Raw genomic sequence first — 21,832 nt, forward strand, 5'->3', positions numbered from 1 at the left:
GTTTTTTTTTTCCCTAGGGTGGGGCAGTCCAGAACTAGAGGGCAGAGGTTTAGGGTGAGAGGGCAAATATATAAAAGAGACCCAAGGAGCAATTCTTTCACGCACAGAGTGGTACATGTATGGAATGAGCTGCCAGAGGAAGTGGTGGAGGCTGGTACAATTGCAACATTTAAAAGACATTTGGATGGGTATATGAATAGGAAGGGTTTGGAGGGATATGGGCCGGTTGCTGGCAGGTGGGACTAGATTGGGTTGGGATATCTGGTCGGTATGAATGGGCTGGACCGAAGGCTCTGTTTCCATGCTGTACATCTCTGACTCTCGTCTCAGATTTTCAGCATCTGCATGAATCTCCCTTAGGCCCCGCCCAGTGACGTCACGCATCCCTCTGCGCATGCGTCCACATTTCCGGCCAAGATGGCGGCTGTTCACCTCGGAACTGTAAAACACTTAGCCACAAGTTATTTTTCAACGTGCTCGCTTCTCGCTGGAAGGGTTTATTCTCGGTCTGAATCCCTCTCTCCAGCTCCTGCAGCCTTACCGTTTGGAAAAGCGCGTCTCGCCATTTCACACGGAGACAAACACAGCACTGCGGCTGCGCCGCCGTCCCTGTAGTGAGTATAGAGAGTATGCATCCCCGCGGAGAATGCTGGGTAGCTACTCCGCCATTGAGGAGATTCACACAGAAGATTGAATCTGTTCATTAATAATTTTCTCTTTCCTGAATTCCAATCTTCTGCTATCCAAATAATCTTTGGAAGAACAAAATTGGCGGTTAGAAAAACATCTTAAAATTGGATGCATCTCTCAAATCATCTCTACAACATAATCTTGTCATTAAAATACTAGATCTCTCAAATCATTTTGTAAATTCCCGTCCTGAACTGATGGTGGTCGATTTTGGAAACACCTTTAACAGGTGGATGTTTAATACTCAAGCCAAGAGATACATTTGTTTATTCTGAATGTCTCTCAACATGTTTCTTTTGTCATCTCATTTTGCAGAGTAGTAGAAGGAATGAAAACTGAAGCGTTTCTCTGATGCAAGTTCTGTGCTAACTTCTCAGCTCCAAGCTCCGGCTAGAGAGTTTACATTGAAGTACAACGACATTGATTCAGAGGTGAATGTTTTTGAGCTTTCATCTATAATTCAGTAGTTAACATGCTTTGCTGTGGTTCATTGGTTAGGCCCTGGTGTGATCTCTTCACCGTGGATCTGAATCCCTGTCCTCCATGACAATCTCTTTGCCAATGTCCAACCTGCGCTACCTTTAATAATGAGTATTTTAACTCTCTGTGACAGCTTATTGTTATTTCTTCTAGTTATGGTCAAATGAGAGCTTCGTCACTGCAGGTCCCTGAGGTATGTGCTGTTAATTTATTCCACTCGTATGTGCAGCCTCCCTCACAAACATCACTCAGACCCTGCTATGCTCTATTTTTGCTTTCATTCTTCATGCTCCCTCTTACACACACTATTCCCTTCCCTGCTCGTACACACCCATGCTTACCCCGCTATCACCTTCCCCCTCCCGTCGCCTTCTCTCCCCGTCACACTTCTCCCCCCGTCACCCTTCTACCGCCCGTCACCCTTCTCCCCCCCCCGTCACCCTTCTCCCCCGTCACCCTTCTCCCCCCGTCACTCTTCTCCCCCCCGTCACCCTCCTCCCCCACCCCCGTCACCCTCCTCCCCCACCCCCGTCACCCTCCTCCCCCACCCCCGTCACCCTCCTCCCCCACCCCCGTCACCCTCCTCCCCATTGCCTTCCCAACCCCCATTGCCTTCCCAACCCCCATTGCCTTCCCACACCCCATTGCCTTCCCACACCCCATCGCCTTCCCACCCCCATTGCCTTCTACCCCATTGCCTTCTAACGCATTGCCTTCTACCCCATTTCCTACCCACCCACATCGCTTTCCCACCCCCCAATCGCCTCCTCCCCCATTGTCCTTCCCACCCCCATCGCCCTTCCCACCCCCATCGCCCTTCCCACCCCATCGCCTTCCCACTCGCGCCTTCTCCCCCATCGCCTTCCCACCCCATCGCCTTCCCACACCATCGCCTTCCCACCCCATCGCCTTCCCAACCCATCGCCTTCCCACTCCCAACATGGCACGGAGTCCAAGTCACCCTCTGGGACAGGTGGAGAGGGAGGGAGTGGGGAATAGGGAGGGGGGGGGGGAGAAGAGAGAGAGAGCGTGAGGGACAGGTTGGGGTGAAGGGGGGATGGTGGTGAGAATAAAACCCAGTGAGAGAACAAGACAAAGAGAATGAAAGACCGAAAGCAGAATAAACAAATACCTGGTGGGAGGGAGTCAGAAGGACAGAGAGAGAGAGAGAACTGACAGGGAGAGAGAGAAAAACGACAGGCGGAGGGAGAGAGAAAAAGCCCAGGGAGAGCGAGAGAGAAATTGGGAAAGGCTGAACGATTAAATAATTGCAGTAAATTAAACGATTAAACAGTGAGGAGGCAGAGAGTTATAGGAAGGGAATCTCCAGGGGAACGTGAACAGGATTGAGATGGGAAGGATGGAGAGAGATGGGGATTGAAGGAAAGATGTAGGAAAGGGAGAGAGGGAACACGGGAATGAAGATGAAAGCTGCAGTGAGTGACAGAGGCAGTATCATCTGTGGGATCAGACTGTGCAGCAACTCCCTCTCTTCCCCTTTCTGCCCCTTTGTCTCCCCCACCCCCTCCAGCCCAGAGCTGGCCCCTTATGGTAAAAATCACAGAGATAGCCTGAACCCCACAATTCTTTTCCATGTGTGTGTGTGTGTGTGTGTGTGTGTGTGTGTGTGTTTCTGTGTCTGTGTCTGTGTCTGTGTGTCTGTGTGTAAATGAACAACAAGGAGACAGGACGGTTTCTGATTATTCTCTCTCTCTGGTTCCAGCTCTTGTCTGATGATTCCTCACGGCAGAATGCTTGGATTCTGTCTGTCTCTTCATCGTCCGAGTTTCAACTCCCAAATCAAATCTCCTCCTCGGGGGGAGAGACTGTTGTAGTGTAGGGCACTCTGCAGGTAATTTGAGACACAGTAAGATCCCACAAGTAGTATTACTCTGATATTAGAACAAGTCTTTGGATCGAGTTTCTCATTTAAGGTTTTAATTCCTTCCTTGGGAAGTCCTGTCTGTCAGACACTCACTGGGGATTGATGTGTTTGTGTCAAATCCCAGGCCCCGGTTATTTTTACCCCAGGTTCAAATCTGTTTTAAAAATGACAGGGCCGCAATCTGACAGGAGCCAGTTAACCAGAGGCCCCTAAAACTCAGTGTCCCCAGAAGGTTAAACCTCGGGGTAAATAAACACACAACTCACGTGGGCCCCCACGGGGAGTTGCCTGTCGACCAGGCCCCCAGGACCGTGTCCCCTCTGGAGAAAGCTTTTGCTCAAAGGCCTCCTGAACCCAAAGTTTCACTCTTTGAATCTTCAAGCGGACAGCAAGATCCCTTGGAAGGAAAGAAACAACATTAGTTGAAAGGCAAAGGAGAGGGGGCAAAGGCGTGGGGGAAGGGATTGAAGGGGGAAAGGAGAGGGAGGGAAGGAGAATTGGAGGCGGGGATGGAATGCAAGGAGTACGGAATGGCGGGGGGAAGGATTGGAGGGGAAGGAGAGTTGGGGAAAGGACAGGGGGAAGGAAGGTGGGATGGAGAGGGGTTAAGAGGGGGAAGGACGGAGTGGAGGGGGAAGGAGACGGGGAAGGAGGGGCGAATGGAGAGTGGAAGGGGAGGGAAGGAGATAGGGAAGGAGAACAGGGATGGAATGAGAAAAGGAGAGCAGGGATGGAAGGAGTGAAGGAAAGAGGAGAAGGGGGCAGAGTAGGGGGGAAGCAATTGGTAGGATCGGAGAAGGGAGAATGTAAGGGGAATGGAGGGGAGAGGCAGAGAGAGAGAAAGAGAGTGTGGGAGTGGAGGAAAGGGGAAAGGAGAAGATGAGTGGGTGGGAAGGACTGGTGGGAGGGGGGAAGGGTGAAGTAGAGGGTGGGAAGGAGAGGGGGAAAGGAGAGGATGGAAAAGGAGGGGGGAAGGAGAAAAGGGTGGCAAGGAGAGGAGGAATTGTGGGGACGGAGGGAGTGGGTAGGAGAGAAAGGGGAAGGAGAGGAGGGGGAAGGAGAGGAGGAGAGTGGGCGAAGGATGGGAAGGAAGGAGGGAGAAGTGGAGAGGGGAGGATAGGAGGGGGGACAGAGAGAGGGCGAGGGGGGAGGGGAGGAGGAAGAGTAGGGGAGTGGAAGAAGGGGAGTGTGTGTGAAGGAGGTGAGGGGTTGGAGAGGAGTGCAAGGAGGGGAGGAAGAACGGGGAGGAAGGAGAGGAGGGTGGAAGAGATGGGGAAGGAGAGGAGGGTGAAAATGGTGGGGAAGGAGAGGAGGGTGAAGGAGGTGGGGAAGGAGGGGGGTGAAGGAGAGGAGGGTGAAGGATTTGGGGAAGGAGAGGAGGGAAAGGAGAGGGGAGGAAGGAGGGGGTGAAGGAGAAGAGGGGCAAGGAGAGGGGGGCAAAGGACAGGTGAGAAGGAAAGGTGGGGGAAGGAACGGTGAAGGAGAAATGGGGTGAAGGAGAAGTGGGGCGAGGAGAAGGGCAGGAGGGGGTTGGAATGGGGAGGAGATGGGGGAACAAGAGGGGAAGAAGGAGAGGAGGGGAAAGGAGAGGGGACGGGAAGGAGAGGGGGCAGAGGGAGGAGGGAGTTTGGAAAGAGTGAGGAGTAGGGGGAGGAGAGGTGAAGAGAAAGGGGAAGGGGGAATGGGGGTGAGGTGGAGAGGGGAGGAAGGAGGGGGTAGGGGTGTGGTGGAGAGAGGACTGGAAGGAGATGGGCAGGAGAAGGGGAAGTTTAGAGGGGAGGAGATTGGTTGGAAGGAAGTGTGTAAAGGAGGGGGAAGGAAAGGGAGTGAAGGAGGGCGGGAGACATCTCTGCCTCTGTCCCCAATCATTCCCCACCTGTCCCCAATCAGTCCCCACCTGTCCACAATCATTCCCCACCTGTCCCCAATCAGTCCCCACCTGTCCCCAATCAGTTCCCACCTGTTCCCAATCAGTTCCCACCTGTCCCCCGCCAGTCCCCGACCGTCCCCACTTATACCCATCGGTCCCCAGTCAGTCCCTGCCCAGCCCCGTCTGGCCCCATCTGTCCCGATCAAATCCTGAGAGTTCTCACTGAATATAACTGGAGTAAACCGAACCCTGAGATTACAACCAGGACCAGGCGAATGGGGAGGATTCTGCAGTGAGTATCTCCCTCGACCCTGTACCAATGTCAAAACAGTCCCATGGTCACCCCACCACCCCGCCCCGATTAGCGTTATAATCCAGGACCAGAGCTTGGAATGAATGGGACCATTTGTTTTGGGATCAGGAACTTGCTTTCCCACCAAGACCACCTTCCCCTTCCCCCCTCTCTGCCTTCCACAAGGACCGTTCCCTTCGACACTCCATGGGTTTGTTCCACTCTCACCCTCCAAACCCCCAGGTACGTTCTCCTGCCACCGGAAAAGATGCAAAACCTGCTGTTACACCCCCATCCCCCTCACCTCTAGGGCCCCCAAACCCTCCTTCCAGGGGAGACAGAGGTTCACCTGCCTCTCCTCCAACCGTGTTTCCAGTATCAGGTGCTCCCGATGTGGTCTTCTCTACATCAGGGAGACCCAACGGAAACTTAGGGAACGGTTCTCCGAGCATCACAGCCGGGCCCCAGGGACTGACCAGATCTCCCAGTCACCGCCCAGTTCAATTCCTCCCAACCACTCCCTTTCCAACATGACCATCCTTGACCTCCTGCATTGCCACAATGAACCACACCACAAATTGGAGAAACATCTCATCCTCCGCCTGGGCAACCTACAGCCTGGAGGACTCAACACTGAGTTCTCCAATTTCAAATAACCTCCCTCGCCATCCCTGACTCCCTTCCACTGCTCTCTCTCACCAATTGGATTCATTCCTCCCATTGACCAACCAAGTGTGACCCTCTACCTGTACTCACCCCTTCGCTCTCGTTTCCCCCCACCCTGGCTTGTTCCACTCATTCGTCCTCCCTCACCCTCCCTTCCCCTCCCACCCCATCCTCCCTCCCCAAACCCTCACACCCAATCGCCCTCCCACCCCATCCTCCCTCCCTATCCGTTACCCCTCCCCTTTGCCCTCCCACCCCATCCTCTCTCCCACTTTGTCCTCCTTCGTCCTCCCTCCCCACTTTGTCCTCCCTCCCTCCCCCTTAGTCTTCCCTCCCCCTCACTCTCCCTCCCTCCCCACTGCCTCCTTCTCCCCTTCCTCCCTCTCCTTCTGTCGATCCCTCTCTCCGTTGTTCCACCTCCCTTTCCATTCCGTTTTATCACCCATCCGTCTTTTTTCTGGCCAGCCTCCCTTCTGTCGACTAGGCCTCAGACCTCAGAACCTGTCCCCCTCTGGAGCTTGGCCAAGGTTTTCCTCGGCCTGAACATTTTGGATCTTCATGTTGCAGCTTTCCCAACAAAGGTTCATCCGGATAAAAGAGAGAACAGATTACTTGAAAGGGAGAGCGAAAGCATTTTGAAGGCAAGTTACACAGCAAGAAGCCATATTTAAAAGCACCTCTGCCCATTGCCAATGTATTAATGTATCTAACACAGTCAGCAGTTAGGAAGGAACATGGTGTGAGAGCAGATCTTACCAGGGATTGGAGGAGGATAGTGAGGGAAAGGCATCAGTTTATTACACTCTGCAGTGACCTGGGATCAATCGCCTTTTACTGAAAACAGTTCCCAACTTGTACGTGCCTGTAGCTCCCTCCAGTCTGAAACCCTCATTCCCCTCTCTCCTGTCTCTGAGCCAATGGTGTCTTCATTCCCAGGATATAGACAACACGGGGCTAGATACAGAGTAAATCTCCCTCCATACTGTCTGCATCAAATACTCCCAGGACATGTGCAGCATGGGGTCAGATACAAGTATAAATCCCTCTGCACTGTTCCTATCAAACACACACAGGATAGGGACAGCATGGGGTCAGGTACAAAGTTAGGCAGCATTGTAGACAGTGCAGATGGTACCTTAACATTACAAAGGGTTATTGATAGACTGGGTGAATGGGCAAAGCTGTGTTAGATGGGTTTAGTGCAAGCAAGTGTGTGGGTATCAGGTTGGAGTACAGAGAGGGAGCACAAAGGAGGTTTACAAGAATGATCCTGAACCTCAGGGGTTACGTTCTGAGGGACACTCGACAAATGAGACCGTTTTCCTCCAGAATTGAGAAAGTTAAGGGGTGATTTGATCAAAGCTTTCAAGGATAAAACAGGATAAGAAAAGGTAGATCAAGATCAACGATTCCCACTGGTAAGAGATTCTAGACTGAGAGGGAGCAGAGTCAGAGAATGAGGGCCCAGAGCGTTCAGGAGAGATGGTGGGAAGCACTTTGACACACAAATGCTGGGAGAGGTTTGGGACTCTCTTCCACAAACAGCAGTGGATGCTGGATCAATCGTTCAGGTTAAATCGGAGAGAGATACATTTTTGTTCAGTGAAGATATTGAGGGATATGGGCCAAAGAAAGGAATGTGGAGTTAGGCCACAGATCAGTCATGATGCCATTAAATGATGGAACAGGCTCGAGGGGCTGAATGGCCTCCTCCTATTCCTATGTTCCAAAATAACGATCTCCCTGCACTGTCCCTATCAACCCCTCACAGGGCATGGACAGGATGGGGTTAGATAAAAAGTAAAGCTCCCTTTACTATATCCCCATCAACCCTTCCCAAGGCAGGGTCAGAACAGGATTAGATACAGAGTAAAGCTCCCTCTACACTGTCCCCATCAACACATCCCAGGATTGTTGAACGGAGCTTTGATATTTGAAAATGGTTCTTTTATTCTGTCATTCATTGTCCCTCAGTAACTCTGTGTGTGTGCATGCGTGCATATGTGAGAGACTGAGAGAGACAGAGACAGAGACCAGGACCCTGCATTACTGGGTCAGGTACTATTGCGGAGAAAATATACAGAACCACCAGGGGACGCAGAGAGTTCTTCAAGAAATAGGTCTTTTATTTGTAAACAAAAAACCGTGACACTGAGAAAGCAGATTCTCGAATGCCGCGAAACCTCAGGGTCTGTGGATTTTTATATCATTTTTATCATGTTTCTGTGAGCTTATCAGCATGTCCAACTATATTAATCAACTTACCTCACTCCAGCTGCACAATAAACCAGTGATGTTAGTTCCCATTACCTCTTTAGTTGTACATTCTAATGTCATGATTAGATATATATTGCTAACTCTGCTGCAGTGATCTTTCATTGCAGACTAACCTGTCCTGATAGATATTTAGCTATTCCATCTATTACAATTGTCTCCTGTCTCAAGCTGACTCTACTAACTATTAATTAGATATTTTAATGTTATGTCCCAAATATTTACGGTCCCAATCCTGTCATAATAACACTTAACAGAGAAACTTGCTTTATTACTTGTGTTATCTCATCTGGCCATAGTGACTGTACTCTGCTAATTGGTGTAAGAATGTTCCACTATGGTTATCCCATCCTGCCCCTGCCTTCCACAGACCACAGATTCCCAGTGGTCTTCATGCTTTAACCCTTCCCATGCTTTCATGGTCTTTATTTTCCATCGACCTCACTCCAACAACAATACCATTTGTTAGTTAAACAGGATGGAAGATAGCACCAACTATAAGGAAGTGTTTTACGGTTTCTGTTTTTGCTAAAACGCTTGGGCGGTGTGCTGGATCAGTCAGGAGATTGTCTGTGTGGAGTTTGCACATTCACCCCGTGTCTGCGTGAGTTTCCTCCCACAGCCCAAAGATGTGCAGGTGAGGTGAATTGGCCGTGCTAACTTGCCCAGAGTTGTTCAGGGATGTGTAAATTACGTGCATTAGACAGCGGAAAAATGAAGAGTAATGGGGTAGAAGAATGGGTCTGGGTGGGTTGCTCTTTGGAGGTTCGGTGTGGACTTGTTGGGCCGAAGGGCCTGTTTCCACACTGGATTGATTCTATGATTTTTTAAAGGAAATAATAGATTATCCGGTCACAACTACAGATAGTGTTGGAATTTCTTGCGTTTCAAGTTGCTATCTAATGGCAGGTCTGTCTCTGCTATTGTGAAAGACAGCACTTGAAAGGATTTGCTCCGTGTACAAACCAGTGTGCTAATGTTGCCCACTTATCTCTGAGTTGGATACCAGAATGTTGCACATTCTCCGCGTTTCTGAATGGGTTTCCTTTGGGTGCTCCGGTTTCCTCCAACAGTCCAATAATGTGTAGGTCAGGTGGATTGGCCATGCTCAATTGTCCACAGTGTTAGGTGCATTAGTCAGAGGGAAATTGGCCTCGGTGGGTTACTCTTCGGAGCGTCGGAGTGGACTGGTTGGGTCAAATGCCCTGTTTCCACACTGTAGGGAATCTAATCTATTTATGACATAACATAATACATAGTAATCTGAGTTTGACCATGTTCTGAATTTATTGTTACAATATTTAGAGACTGTCACCTATACGTCCATCTCTCGTCAACCGGTCTGTTGAATTTCACTCATGTTTTGTGAGATATACCAACTGGGAAGTTGCTCAGTGACATCTTAATTAGGTTACTCCGAAGTCCAAGCCCTCAAACAATAAAGTTTTCCTTTGACATTGAATTTAAAGGTGTTTCTCTGCAAATGGCCAGACTCAAAATGATCTCAGCAGATTCAGCCTTCACTTCACAGCAAAGTATCAGCTACCTTTAAATGGGAATATACATCATCTTAAAAGCTAAGGAAATAATTGTGACTTTCAATAATTACTTCCAGTAACTAACATAATCCAATAAATAATGCATACCTTTTCATAATTTTTACTGGAACTGTGAAGCTAAGACTATTATAAAGTTGTTTAAAACTTAGGGAACTGCAACTACATTAACATTGCAATGACTAATATTATGGACTAGGCTAGACCACTCACAACATTCTTAAGCAGGCAGCCCAGAGCATAACTTCGCAATTTACTTCGTTAAGTGTACAGTGAAAATTACCTGGAGTAAGATATCTAGGTTGATGACTAGATTTTAAACAGACAAAAACATTATTCACAAAATTACACAAAGAACAAAGAAACCCTACAGAACACAACCTATCCAGCTACACTTAATTATGCTGTTCCGAGTACAACAGTTCCAATGTTAAAAATCAGTATCAGTATGTGAGAAACAAAGCTCCCTCACTTCAATAATTTCAGTCTGAGACAAGATCTGAAGCAATCAGTATGTTTACTATACGCTTACAAGCGTGGTGCCTGAAGTAAGGCACCCAGAGTTTAGCAAGTACGTATCTTATATAGGATTCACTACTCCATACCGGTGCCCATTACTATTGTTTATCTCTTGCCTTATCCGGCCTTATGCATAACAAAGTACAAGTTTTACTTGGCCTTTTCACCACATCCTGCTGTGGCCCATTGTTAGGTATATCCTTCTTCACTATTATGTACTTCCTCCGCCTGTGCCATTTCCTCCCTTTCCCCAACCATATTGATCGTTATGACCTTTTAATTGGGGTTTGCTTTTGTTTTTGCAGAAATGGGAAACAGATGCTGATAACTACTGTTTGTAAAAGCATATCTGGCTTAGCCTACATCCTCACAGCACCTTATCTATTTGTCTGTAACATCTACCATTGTTTGCAGGCACGTTTCATTCTTGAATGCACATTTAGCTAATACAAAAACAATTATATATTTCCTTCACATCGTTTTCATTCTTGTTGACTCAGCTCTTCGTTGAAACAATTTCATTTACCTTGCATAATTGATCATGATTGCAGAAGTAACACTATTTTTCCCGTATCCCACAATTTTCCCCTTTTTCTTTAATTACCATTTGTTATCTTCTGCATTTTTCTTTTAAGCATCGCCCCCAAAATTCGCAAGCATCATTCCGGAGATTTCACCCATCTTGGTCTCACTCATCGCCTCATTATTTAGTCGATAAAGTTCCTCTGCCTGATTCCCTTTTAGGGGCATCTGTTTCATTAAGGCTGTTTCAATCAGTCTTTGGGTGAGCCCTCGTATACAGGGTGTGATACAACAGCCAATGGCCACCAATACCCTGACAACTACTATCAGGGAAGTAAGGATGGAAACCACCACCCTCTTCCATTTTCCAAACCATGATTCAAGCCATCCCGTGAGAGATGTGTCTGCTCCTGAACTCTCAGCCAGTTCCTCTGCTAAGGTAGTCAATCCCCTTAAGGCCCGGGTGATTGAACCATCAGGCACAGTGTTATTAGGAATAAAGGTACAACAACTTCCTCCTAACATCATACACACACACCCTTTTTCTGCTAAAATTGTACCAAGGACCATTCTGTTTTCCCATGCCATCCTACTTGTCACATCAAGCTGTTCTGATCTTCCTTTAACCGCATCTCTTGTATAATTTATAAATCGCTGTTGATTATAGAAAGTGGAATTTATCCAATCTACATTTTCATTAATTGTTACCCACCAAAAGAGAGCTGACTCAAAGCCTGCTGCAATCTGGTTACGAGCTTTGAATTCATCAGGTACTCCCTTAGGGACTCCAACCGAATCAAGATAAATCTTGTCATCGAAAGAAGTGTCTAACAGTGGTCTCTTACTCCTTTCCTTTTTCCCTACTATCTTTTCCTTCTCAATTGCCAGGGTAAATGGAATTGCCAATTGTACAATTGCACATATCCCTCTCCAATCCGGAGGGAGGGTGGGTCTCAGTATTTTGCCTCCACAGTACCACCACAGATCCGCTCGGGGAACCTTTAGTGCTGAGTAGTTCCCTCCCTTCTCCGTTTCGGTAACATTCTTAATCTCTGTCCATAATTTCAGCTCCCCCAAATCTCTAGATCGACTTGTACCTTGTCTACGCACACATGACGTGTGATTTCCGACTGCAGCTGAAAACGTGTGGGGGGGGGGGTGGCTTTTGAATCTTCTTTCTCCAAGGAAGGGAACATCAGAGATAGGGAGGTTTCATGCCCTTCCTGTCTCGCTTCCACCCGAGCGGAAAGGGAACCATCTGGGCCACTGGCCTACCGGAGGCACATACATAGCAATTTCTCTTATTCAGACTTTTTACAGTATACTTTACGCATTCAACCCAGGCATTTGCAACCCCATACCCCGTTTCTATTTCAATGGTCTGTTTTAAGGCCTTTACCTCTGTAATTTTTACTACTTTAGGGTCATTGGGAGGGGTGAAAGGTTGTACCTTATTATCCAATAGTTCTACCCGTTTTCCCTGTCCTACGCTATTTCGAAAACAACAGCCTGAGAAATCATTCCCGTTTGTTTTCATTTCTATCCCAAATGTTTCATTTAATTGTATCTCATAGATGCCCCCACCCCCCCTCCCCCAACCCAGAATTGCTTCGTGCCATGTGGTTTTCTTTATTGTTAGGTATATTGGGTTACACTTTTTATCGGGACAATCGCGAGCTGGTCGGAAGGGGGCCCGGTGTACTGTGACGAGACCATTATACCAAGTACCATCCCCGAGGCCATCCCCATAGAACTTAAGATGTATCTCAGAGCTGCGGTACTGTCTCTGATTATCTACATCCCCACAATTTACTAAGCTGCATGCATCAGCGTCTATTACTTGTGGATTATCAGACTCAGGAACCATTAATAATACATATGAAAATGGTATTTGACAAAATCCCAATACTAAGAGGGCTAGCATCATAACTCTTAGCATTCCCAGTATTCTAAACATCATGCTGAATCACAAAAAGACAGAATATACAATCTTACAGAAATAATCCCACGCTCGCGTCGCCACTGTATAATCAGTTACTCAAAGTCTCTTTAGTCTGAGTTTCAGCGGGTGTTGCCTTGATTCGGCTGTACAGACTTCTTCCTCAACTGGAGGGTCCACTGGCCCTTTGATCCGAGTGTAATGAGTCCAGACTTTCTCCGCCATTCTTATTGCCGTCTCGGTAGTCAAAAGAGCCTGGTACGGCCCTTCCCAGTCCTGCTGCAATTTAGTTTCTGTCCATGATTTTACTAACATCCTATCACCCGGCTGGATGGGATGAACGGTGAATTCAAGGGGTGGAGTCTGTGCCAATAAACCTTGTTCCCTGAGGAAAGACGGAGAGGAAGACAATCCCAGTATATACTTCTTTAAAAACAAATCTTTAGTTTCGGGAATTGGCAATTCTCCATTCGTTCCCAGATAAGGTAATCCAAATAAGATTTCATAGGGGGATAGTCCTAAATCTTTCCTCCGCGAAGGGACAAGCCCAAAAGGCAGCCTTAAAATCTATCACACTAAACCATTTGTGGTCATGAGGGATCTTACTTAATCTCTAATCAGTCCCTCAATTACTGGTTGCAGTCCTCGTGTACCTTCTATGGAAATGGGATATTGTCGCTCACAGACAATGTCCCCTTTCCTTTTAAAATTTATTAGAAGGGGAGGGATCTGTAGTTTTCCATGATTCCCTTCCCTAGCCCATAAAATAGGGTCTATCTCTCTCTCCACATCCTCTGTCAACATTGTCATTTGTACAACTAATTCTTTTTCCTGAATTCCAATCTCCAGTCCTAAGAGGATAATTAAGTCTCTCCCTCATAAGTTACTTCTTATATCAGGGATATACAACAATTCCACTGTGACCCTATCCTTAGGACCTTCTATCATCATAGGTTCAAATACTGGAACAGTAAATCCTTCCCCTTTTACCCCTGAAACAGTAATTGGCGGTGTCGACATTTCTACTTTCTTTAGTTTAAAATTCAGCGATGACCGTGCTGCCCCCGTATCTACTAGGAAGACAACCTCTTCCCTATCGGGTCCCACCCTCAGGTTTATCAAGGGTTCCTGGTGGGCCCCCCCGCCGAGGGCAGGAACCCCCGACACCCTATTATTCATCAAAATTCATTAGCGAAATTGCCCTTTCTTCCCTTTTTAGATCAGGACACTCCCGCTTAAAATGCCCTATCTTCCCACAATAATAGCATCCTGCCTGTGGAGACCTCCATCTCTGCCCCTGTCGCTCAAACCTTCTATCAAATGCTCCCCCTTGTCCTCTCCCTCTCCCTCTTCCTCTCTGTCCTACATGCTGCCACCTGCCACTCCGGTTGCTTACTATTGGTTCCATTCTTTTCTTAACTACCTCATCAACTGTAGCTACCATCATTTTCACCTTCTGTTTTTGTCTCTCATCCTCTCTCTTTACAAACACTTTCTGTGCCTCTCTTAACAATTCATCTAATGGTTTTTCACTCCTCCCTTCTATCTTCTGTATCTTTCTCTGTATGTCTGGCCATGCATTTGTCACAAAATGTACTTTCAAACGACCCTGTGCCACTGGGTCCTCAGGGTTCATTCCAGAATATTTCCGCATTGAGTCTCTTAATCTCTGCAAGAAAGCTGAAGGCGTCTCATCTTTCTCCTGTCTAACTTCAAAGGTTTTAGTCAAATTCTGTGACTTCGGAACTGCCTCTCTTATTCCTTTTAGAACCAGGTCTTTCAATTCCCTCATTTCTTCTCTATGCTCCGGGTTTTGGTTTTCCCACTGGGGGTCTCTGAGGGAAATCTTCACCTCTCCCTGTCCAGCATCCCCATCTCCAATCGGGTGTTCCCTGTCCCATATTTTAATGGCGGCTCCTCGTATAAGTCCCCTTTCTTCCCCAGTAAATAGTATATTCAAAATAGGCATTAACTCCGCCCAGGTATACAGGCTTAGCCCCAAGAATTGATCAATTTGTTCAGACAACCCCACCGGACCATCAACCAGGACTTTCATTCCCTTTTTAAATGCTCTGATCTCCCCACTGGTGAGGTGGGCACTTACAAACCCAATCTCTTTGTCCCCTATTTGTACCTCCCGAAGGGGATAAGTCGTTACGTTCTTCCACTTTTTCTTTTTTAAAGAAATATTGCAATATTTCTCGCTCCCTATAACTTCAAATACCAATTCATCAATTCATGCTGGACTAACTTTAAAGCCTGTACCTAACTTGTAAATATATTTATAGATTTACGTTCATTTATTCAGTATTTAATATTTAAAATGTAAAATGCATACAGTTCCCAATTTTGAAATCCACTGTAACCACCCAGTTTTAGTCCCTTAATTTAAATCCAAAATTAGTTTTCTTAAGTAGTCCTGACCAATCGTTGCTCAATTACAATACTATAGGTCGTAAAATAATCAGAGCTGCCTTAAAATAATTTGTCTATTCAAGTTTAAAAAAAAAACTTCGAATGCACGAACAATGGCTGAATCCCACGTCACAGATATTAACCATAGAATTTTGTTTTTACTACAATCTAATGTTGAACTGAAACTTCAACTGTCCTCCATAAATCGCTTTTATGTAAAGATAAAAGAGATTAGTTAGAAACTGACATTAAGGCAGTCATGACCTGTAAAAAGAACAGGAGTTATCATTCTTTTTTTTTCATAATCTCTATAGAATCCTTAACCTTAAAAGAAATCATGTTAAGTTTCCATAATAAAAGTCAGATTCAAAACAGTCCTGGAACTCAAGCTCCAGGGAATAAAATGCAAACATTCAATCACCAACAAACAAATGTTCATTCAAACCAAATCACAAAGGGTTAAACTTTCTACCAGCTGTACAGCTCTTTTCATTCTCTCTCTCACACACATTGACATATAAATTCAATTATTTACAAACCCAGTCTTCATCCAACCTGTACTTTGGCCAGAAGACGGCGGGACGAAGAATGGATTCCTTAGTCCATACAAAGAAACAATATTTAATCATCTGTCTCCCTTGTACAAGTATTATTTTGCCAATTCCACAACATCCTGCCCAAAGGACTTTCTGGAGGTATGTTGTAAGGGACCCCGCCTCCATTTCTATTGCCATTTTCTTCTTTTGTTTTCCCGGAGGCTTTTTCCTTACCCTCGGCACAACCCATATTGAGTTCCTTCGTTAGTCCCTTATTAACTACTAAAACTCAATCCCGGCCACCAAGGCAGTACTTAAAGGTCAGTTTTCTTACCATGGTCTGTGCACAGAGTTGCCTGGTCCCTTTTCGCTGTATTTTCTATCGACCTCCTATCACTGTCTGATTCAGATGTCACCCTTGTGGGATCCGTACCAGTCGCCCAAGGGAGCGGACCAAACCGGGACACGAGACCTCTCCTCAATGGGGAACGGGACGCGTCTTCCCAGTGTCCAAGGCCAGCCACTCCCCCCGGCGATGGAAGAAAATCCCGGACAGCCCCCAATTGTAAGAAACAAAGCTCACACACTTCAATAATTGCAGTCCGAGACAAAATCTGAATCAGTAGTATCCTTTATTTTTACACTTGCAAGTGGGTGCGATGTCCAGTGCCAAGCAAGGCAGAGGACAAAACACACCAAATTCAACAAACTCTTGATATTTATATGATTTGGTTCTTACATTTTTTTTCTTATTTCATTGTTTTTTCCCCCTGTTTACATCCTCCATTTCCCTTAGACTGGTCCCACCACTCCTGCTTATCTCTTATCTTATCTGGCATTGTCTGTGACAAAATGCTTAAATCTGACCTTACAAGGCCGTTTGACCTTATCCCACTGCAGGTCATTGTTAGGCATATTCTTTCTTCATCAATATCTACTCTTTCCATCTGGGCTTCTGCCGAGACCACTCTGATCTCTATGACCTCTTTAATTAGGGTTTGTTCCTGTGTCTCTGTAAAAGTGGGAAACCTACTGTTTGTACAGGCTTTTTAGCTTGACCGCATCCCCTCACAGCATCTTATCTATTTGCCCATAATATCTACCATTGTTTTGCAATCACGTTTCATGCTGACATATAATATTAGCTAATACAAAAACAATTATGTATTTCCTCCACGTAGTTTCCATTCTTGTTGACTCAGCTCTTGGCTGAAACAATTACACACTGATGTGAGTTCATTTACTCTGTATCAGAAATTATAATTGCAGAAATAACATTAATTTACCTATATCCCACACTATCAAAAACATTACAGAAAAGCATTTAGACTGAGATGTGCAGTTAGCTAGTTTTAGGAATTAACTTCAAGGTATGATGTTGACTGCCCATTAATTATAAAGTCCTGACAGGAAGAGTAGCTGTATAATTTTACACACTGTAACGAACTTTATAACACAAGTCATATTGCTAATCTTATAGCAAGTAAGTTAAAACTAACTGTCTTTTGTATTTCTTTGTACATATATAATTAGGACAGTGAAGAATATGAGGAGTAATTGACGTTGATAAAATAAAATATAATGAATAGCAGAATTCAAAACGTTCCAACTGATAAGGCATCCTGAGAGGCCCGAGGGAGTGCAGGAATAACTTTGGAATCTGAATTAATAAGATGCGTGGAAAGATCCCAAAGCCTGGAGATTATAGTACCTGTTAAACAACATGAGATGAAAGGAATTTGGGAATGTCCATTAGAATGTCCATCTGCGATTATGTGTTTGAATTGGGTCTCTGGATGAGGAGGAGAGGGTTGTAACCACATTGCACGTGGCCATTGTGATGCAGAAAGTCCATAAAAATGCTGATTTTTATTGTACATGTTACAGTGTGTCATGGATCTCCCTTCCGAGATTCGGGGGATGATCCCTTTGTTAACTGATTGCTGCATGAGTAAGCATCTTCTACATGCCTGAGCTCAGCCTGCCTCCTGAGTCCTCATTCCCTGTCGGGTGAAACACTTCGACAGTTATGATGACATTTCAATTCAATAAATACATTTATTGAGTGTGAAATGATTAAATTCAGAGCGATATAATTTTCATGATAAAATTACTTTACATTTGCCTTTTTTTGGTGTACAAGAAAACAATTTGATTATGTCAATTTGTTCTTTAGTTCAACCAACAATACGTTTTAAATTATTGTGAAGATCACAATGGGGGAAACGGAAACTAGTCTTCAGCTCAAATGTCACATGATGTGATTGTTTCTTTTCTTCAAACCATGTGCCCTCCAAAATGATTTTTATTTTCATTTCATTATAAGAAAACAATTGCTTGGAAATGTTGACAATTTTCCTTTTCCTTCCATGTTAGTTGTCAGTGAATAATAATCACACAATTATGAGAATTCCTTTCCGTACCAAATGTCATTAACACTATACTTTGTTCACAATAATAGTCACTTTCATGGCCTAATTCTGAAATAAATATCGAAACATTTATTGTGATAAAAATTACATTAATAAAATTGACATGACGCTTCAAGAAAGCTATTGGAAGCATATAACGCTTGCATTGCCTGCATTTTTGAACGAAATCATTTTTTTTCAATTGTTGCTGAATGATTTTTTTCACATTATACAGCTAAGTTTTATGCTTTAATTTTCAGTTTCTTAATTGTAATGAATATCTAATCAAAACCAGAGCAAAGTGCTTTCAAAGTATTAAGTCTATTTATCTGTCAGGATTATAAAGGCATTTATCAAATACAATAATTACACAACAGTTTTACTTAGACTTTGTAAAAATGCAGTGATTTTTAAAATTTCTTTCATTATTTCTTATTGTCAATGCTACGATATTAATACCTATTTGTTCAGGCCAATCCAAAAATAAAACGACCAATAATATCCCTTGCAAAATTCTTTGTAAATGTATGATTTTTGCTCATTTGAAAGATAACAATTATCTTACCCTTTCAAATTCAGAGAGCTCCAAATATCTTTCCCTGCAATATTACTCTTCATTTCTAGATATTACTCAGTCTAATATCAAGTTGAGATATCTCATTATTCTCACATTCATGAATATGATTTTTAAAATCCCTTTGTTGTTAATAGATCTTATTCAAAATAATTTTGCAATCCAGTAAGGGATACAAATGTGGAATTATGCTTCCGTACTGCAAGGACATTGCAAAGTACAATCTCTCAATCATTGTGAATATTGTATTTATTTTAAACATGGAAAAAAATTAAATTGATTTGTTTATAACTTACTTCGATGCTGACAATTACTGTATATCCAATCACAATATCAGTAGATTATATGGACGTATCATCGTTTAATCCAATAAACACAGTATCTGCTATATACTTTCTTCTGGACACTAATTCCATTCAATCAATATTCCTCGGAAAATATTTGAGAATGTTGCAGTCATAACGCTGGAATATACAAAGTCATGATAGTCACTAAGTTTCTCTTGTTCTGTAGATCTTAGTTAAAACAACACATAGAATTTTATGTTCCAGTGATATAAATATGAGAAAAGATCAATTACTTCTTTAGTAAAATAAACAAATGCCACTTGATATTATTTATCATTTTTTAAATTACTGGTCAGTTTATGAATTGTGTGAGATTTGATTTTAGCTTTCCAGTCATCTATTTATATTGAATGTGACATTGAAATGGTGTGAAAATATCAGGTTGTGTTCATTTGAAAATTGGATTTGCAAACTCTCACTTATCCCATTGATTGCATAATGGTTTAAGAAAGTTTCACTCAGCAATCCTAGTAAATATAAAAAAACTGTCTGATTTTAAATAATTTCATTCACACCCAATTATCAATCTGTTCCTAATTCATGTAAATATCTCAATTTTATCGAAACCAGTGTTCATGCTAAACAGTACACATAGAGCTACACAAAGACTTTCATCACCATCTGATTATTGTTCAGTAGAATAACCAGAGTATGATCCTTTTTGCTCCTGAAACCAATGACAAGCGTTTGTTTACTATTCCACGCAACAAGAGCAATTGATATCTTCTATTTCAGTTCAGTAGTTAAAGATGATTTATGTTGCTTAAAACAATGCTTCTACTTTATCACAGATATTGACTGTAATACAATCATGTAAACAACAAACGTTTTGTCATTCTAAAAATCTTTAAGTGTACTTATTTTAAATTTGTGTGCAAGAGATATTTCAAATTACAACCATTTTTGTTGCATAATTCAGCAAACCTAAATTTTGAATTTGTGGAAGTATCCGTTTTTGCAAAATGGAAGTAGTCTTCAGTTTATATAACACATAAAATGACTGTTTTATTTTCAAATCATGCTCTCTGCAAAATGATTATTGGTTTCATTTCATTGTAAGGAAAGAACTGATTTGAACATGTTGTTTTTTTTGTCTTTTCTATTCCAACATTATTCATCATTGTACAATAATGACACAATTATTAGAATTTCTTTATATACCAAATGTCATTGCATCATTTGTTCACTTTCATGCTCACTTTCATTATCTATCAATTTTCTTCCAAATTTAAATGCCTGAACTCTGATCATAATATTAATCATCTAAATTAAAATAACATGACTCTATCACGAAACCATTTGATGGAAATTCATATTTCTTGTGTTATCTGTATTCTTTAGTAAAGAAAGAAAACATTGTTCTATAATCACTGAATGGCTCACTTTTTTTTCAATTCATAAAGCTAGTTACTATATTTTATTCCAAATTTACCAATTTTATTAAATATCCAATCAACATCACAGCAAAGTGTTTTTGAAATGTTGAATCATGTTAATTGCTCATAAGACCATAAGACATAGGAGCGGAAGTAAGGCCATTCAGCCCATTGAGTCCAGTCCGCCATTCAATCATGGCTGATGGGCATTTCAACTCCACTTCCCCGCATTCTCCCCGTAGCCCTTAATTCCTTGTGACATCAAGAATTTATCAATTTCTGCCTTGAAGACATTTAGCATTCCAGCCAATATTACAACATTAATTATCAAGTCACTGTCATGACAATAATTGAGCAATTATTTAAGAAAGTCTTTTGAACAAGTAAAATGAGATTCACATTTTAATTTAACCAATTGTTTCTGAGTACCAACACTGCAATATGAAACTTTTTTTTCAGGTCAAGTATCCCACAATGGATCCAAGGACTTCCCATCCAACATTAATTGTAAATGTCTAATTGTTGCTTACCTGAATGATCACCATAATCACAGTCTTTAAATTCACAGACCAGCAATTACTTTTCACTGCAATAATTCCTGTTTGTTTGCACATATTCCTCAGTCACATAGCAAAACGAGATTACTCATTATTTCTAAATTCATTGATCGAATTTTATAATCCAGTTGTTGCTCATACGTAACAATTATTCGATCCAGTACGTGCCGTACATGTGGAATTTCGGCTCTTTATATGAATAACTAAATATATTGTAGTGTACAATCTCTCAATCATTGTTAATATTAATTCTTATTTTACCCGCGGAAACATAGTTGAATTCATTTCAATACACTTCACTTCGATGCGAACACTGATTGTATTTTTAATTACAATAAGATTTAAGTATTTTTCATGCAACAAAATCATGTAAAATTCCTGAGTTTTGTTAAGTCAAATGAAAAAGAATTAACATATCTGTATTGTTTCATTAAACAATGACAATGCATTTTAAATTTTTCAAAGTTGAGCATTTTTGCAAATAAGTGATGTTGATTCAACTGAATAATCGCATTGAATGACTAATTCACAGAATCTGCTGTTTATTCTCTTCGAGTTCCCAAGAAACCAAATTAACTAATTCTGCTGGTTCTAAATTCCTGGAAAGTATTTGAGAGTGTTGCAGTCTTAAAGATGAAGCAGTCTATGTGAACGTACTGTTTTTTTTTAATTGTAAAGAGCGTAATTCAAACATTTTAGACACATAAATCGCTATTCTGTAGTGTTACTAAGATGGAAAGCAAGTCTATATCTTCATCAGTAAAATAAACAAATGCCACTTCCAGTTATTCATTAGTTAGCTATTTCCCAAATTTGGTGTTAAACAATGCAATTCACCTGAATATTGTTGTGTCCTTTGACTATCATAATTTTCTAATTATTGTTCATTCATGATTTGTCAGGGAGTTTTTTTTTTTTGTTTT

General features: G+C 43.0%; 1 long non-coding RNA gene across 2 annotated transcripts; it reads left to right on the forward strand.

The window, feature by feature from the left end:
- Nucleotides 1–1,012: 1,012 nt before the first annotated feature.
- On the forward strand, nucleotides 1,013–21,358 carry LOC148138511 (uncharacterized). 2 transcript variants are annotated; one of them, XR_015753922.1, is made up of 4 exons: nucleotides 1,013–1,121; nucleotides 1,324–1,363; nucleotides 2,894–3,022; nucleotides 20,812–21,358. It is a non-coding gene; the product is annotated as an uncharacterized LOC148138511 (long non-coding RNA). The 2 variants fall into 2 exon arrangements; XR_015753921.1 differs by lacking the exon at nucleotides 20,812–21,358 and having other exon boundaries at nucleotides 2,894–3,334.
- The last annotated feature ends 474 nt before the right edge of the window (nucleotides 21,359–21,832 follow it).

The sequence above is a fragment of the Chiloscyllium plagiosum genome, unplaced genomic scaffold (genome assembly GCF_037043375.1).
Source record: "Chiloscyllium plagiosum isolate Xiang-an unplaced genomic scaffold, Cpla_swu_hap1 HiC_scaffold_40, whole genome shotgun sequence".
In the NCBI taxonomy this organism is placed as follows: domain Eukaryota; kingdom Metazoa; phylum Chordata; class Chondrichthyes; order Orectolobiformes; family Hemiscylliidae; genus Chiloscyllium; species Chiloscyllium plagiosum.